The sequence below is a fragment of the Chrysochloris asiatica genome, unplaced genomic scaffold (assembly GCF_000296735.1).
Source record: "Chrysochloris asiatica unplaced genomic scaffold, ChrAsi1.0 scaffold00328, whole genome shotgun sequence".
In the NCBI taxonomy this organism is placed as follows: domain Eukaryota; kingdom Metazoa; phylum Chordata; class Mammalia; order Afrosoricida; family Chrysochloridae; genus Chrysochloris; species Chrysochloris asiatica.
Window position 1 is genome coordinate 72,172 of NW_006408846.1, and position 4,042 is coordinate 76,213.

Here is a 4,042-nt window from a genome sequence, read left to right on the forward strand (position 1 = left end):
CCCAGGATCGAACATTGTTTCATTCTGCTGTGCATAGGGTCGCTATGAGTCGGTTCCGACTCGAAGGCACCTGACAACAACAACATCTGTTTCCAATCAGTGCCTTCACTTTAACATCAGACACCCTTTGAGACTGGGAATTCAATTGGCATTTTCATTCAGCCAGTCTTATGAAAAGACTCTGGGTTTGGGTTTTGGCAATATCAGCTCTGTTACTACAGAAATAAGCTTCTCTTTCAGGGCACAAGTGGAAACTTTGGGGTGTTTTATGTGTTGCTTGAGCTGTAACTCTGAAGCCGTGAGCTAGTCTCTTTCTTTTATCACTTGGTCTGTTGCCAGTAGAACTAACCATCCAGCTTCCCTAAATTTATCCTGACAAAATTGCAGATAAATATCAAACACATGATCACCTGGAGTCTTGCTTATAGTCAATACTTGCTTTACAAGTGATAATATTTTTCATTTTAACATTGACACCTCACTCCATGGATTAGCAGTGCCCTCTTTACTAATTGTTGTTGTTGTTGTTGTTAAGTGTCTTTGAGTCAGTTCCTACTCATAGCATCCCTGTGTAGGGTTTCCGAGATGTACTTGGTAGGTTTAAACCACTAAATTTGTAGTTAGCAGCCCAGTGCTTTTCCTACAGTATCACCGTAGGACTCCTCTTTACTAATAGAAGCATAGTTACCAGTACCATTATAACTAATCAGATTTGAAAACCAATTTAGAAAACTCATCCTTGCAATTTTGTTTCTCTAGAACCACTCTTGATAACAAATGTCTTAGGATGGGTTCTCTAGAGAAGTAAAATCAGTGAAACATATATTTGTCTATATAAAGAGAACAATATATCAAGGAAATGGCTCACACAGTTGCAGAGGTGGGAAAGTCTCAATGCTGGGTCAGATGAACAAGATTGGCAGGTCAGACCATCTGAAGGCAGACAGGCAGGTAGGTAATATAGCAGTCACTGGCTAAAATCCAAAGAACTGGAGGTCAGAGGATGAGCCGGATGCAAGATCCACACCCAGTAAAAAGCAAACAAGCTTTGCCTTAGTGTCTAAAACATTGGAAGCTGGCCACACTGCCAAGAAAACATCCTTTCAATTGCCTAACTGCTCATGGTAGAACTCATCATAGAGTTAATTACGTCATGTTAGAGCTCATTAAGGGAATGACTACATCTCAACAGCCAAACCACCAGGAATCCTAACCTAATCAAGTTGACGCAATGCTTGAACTATCACAGTGTGTGCACTACCTTCAGGTCTCTAGGATATATATTTAGAACTGGGATTGTTGGATCATAGCCTAGTTATATTTTTTGCATTTTTGAGGAAGCACCATACTTCTTTCCATAGTTGTTGCAACATTATACTTTCTCACCAGCTATGGATAAGCATCCCAATCTCTCCACATCCTTGTCAACATTTGTCTTTTGATGAGCACAGGTTTTTTTTGTTGTTGTTGTTTGTTTGTTTGTTTTAAAATGAGGTTCCATTGATCTAATTTGTACTCTTCTATATATTCTTTGTTCTATTTAGTTGCTATTGTTTGTTTGGGGAAATGGGTAGAAATAGTCTCTTTAATAAATTTGTTGTTGTTATTGTTGTTAGGTGCCATCAAATTGGTACCAACTCACAGCAACCCTATGTACAACAGAAGGAAAAACTACCCAATCCTGGGCCAACCTCACATCAATTCTTCTACGGTCTTCCATATTCACTGTCCAGCTTTCACATGCATATGAAGTTATTGAAAATACCATGCCTTGGGTCAGGCGGGCCTTAGTCCTCAAGCTGACATCTTTGCTCTTCAGCACTTTGAAAAGGTCTTGTGCAGCAGATTTGCCTAATGCAATAGGTCGTTTGATTTCTTGACTGCTGTTTCCATGAGTGTTGATAGTTGATCAAAGAAGAATGAAGTCCTTGACAACTTCAATCTTTTCTCCATTAATAAGAATGTTGTTTATTGGTCCAGTGGTGAAGATTTTTGTTTTCTTCACATTGAGATGTAATTCATACCAAAGGCTGTGCTCTTTGCTCTTCATCAGTAAATATTTTAAGTCTTGTTTACTTTCAGCAAGCAAGGTTGTATCATCTGTATATTTCAGGTTGTTGATGAATCTTTCTTCAATCCTGATGCCACATTTTTCTTCATATAAGCCAACTTCTTGGATTATTTGCTCAGCACACAGGTTGAATAAGTATGATGAAAGAATACAACCCTGTAGCACACTTTTCTTAATTTTAAACCATTAAGTGTTCCCTTGTTCTGTTCGAACAACTGCTTCTTGGTCCATGTACAGATTCCTCATGAGCACAAGTAAGAGTTCAGGAATATTCATATTTGCACTGTTGTCCATAGCTTATCATGATCCACACAATCAAAAGCCTTTGCATAGTCAATGAAGCACAGATAGACACCTTTCTGGTAGTCTCTGCTTTCAGCCAAGATCTAGCAGACATCAGCAGTGATATCCCTTGCTCTACATCCTGTTTTGAATCCAGCTTGAACCTCTGGAAGTTCTCTGTCAATGTATGCTTGCAACTATTTCTGTATTACCTTCAGGAAAACTGTACTCGCATGGGATATCAAAGAGATTGCCTGATTATTTCTGCATTGCATTTGGTCACCTCTTTTTGGAATGGGCACAAATATGGATCTCTTCCATCAGTCGGCCAGATAGTTGCCATTCAAATGTCTTGGCATAGATGAGTGAGTGTCTCCAGTGCCGCCTCACTTTCTTTAAAGATTTCAATTCCTGAAGCCTTGTTCTTTGTCAATTCCTTTAATGCACTTTGGACTTCTTCCTTCAGTACCACTGGCTTTTGATGATAAGCTATCTCTTGAAATGGTTGAACATCAACCATTTCCTTTTAGTACTGTGACTCTGTGTATTCCTTCCATCTTCTTTTGATGTTTTCTGCATCATTCAATAATTTTTCCAGAGAATTCTTCAATAATGAAAGTTGATGCTTGAATTTTTTCTTCAGTTCCCTCAGCTTGAGAAATGCTGAACATGTTCTTCCCTTTTGGTTTTCTGACTCCATATCTTTGCACGTTTTGTTGTAATATTTGATTTTATCTTCTGTAGCTGACCTTTGAAATTTTCTGTTCAGCTCTTGTGCCTTCTCATATCTTCCATTTGCTTTAGCATCTCTATGTTGGAAAGCAAGTTTCAGTTTCTCTTCTGAAATCCATTTTGATAATTTCCTTCTTTCTTTTCTTCTTAATGACTTTTTGCTTTCTTCATGTATGGTGTTCTTGATGTTATCCCACAACTTTTCTGGTCTTTGGTCTTTAGTGTTTAATGTATCAAATTTGTTCTTCAGATCATCTTTAAATTCAACAGTGCTGGCAAAATTAGTTATTTACTTGCAGAAAAATTAAACAAGACCCAAACCTCATACCATACGCAAAAACTAACTCAAAATGTATCAAAGCTGTAAATGTTAAACTTGAAACTATAAAATTGCAATTGTGACATTTTGCACATGAACAAGAAATGACATATAACATTGATTTTGGTATTGTTACTCTTAAGTGCCATTGAGTGGGTTCTAACACACATTAACCCTGTATAGGATTTCCATGGAGCAGTGGGTAGATTTGAATTACCAATCTTGTGATAAGCAGTTCAGTACTTATCCTACAGTGCCACACCAGGATTCTACATGTAATATTAGGACATAAATATCTTTATGATTTGGTTTATCCCATTTATGTTTGTGTGTTCTATATCCAGTAGGCTTACTTGTATTCATTTTTCAGTAACTTGATGTTGTATTGCTTGAAGAATTAAAATATTGAATTTGTTGTTTTTGTTAAGTGCCATCGACTCAGTTCTGACCCATAGTGACCCTGCATAGAATTTCTGAGGAGCAGCTGGTGAGCTTGAACTGCCAACATTGAGATTCAAACTGACTTTGCAGTCCAGTACATTAACCCTCAGCACTACACCAGCCCTGATAATATTGTATACTTTGATCCTTAGAGGTTCATGTTTTTACAGGTTCTTTCTCTTTCTCTCTCTCTTTCC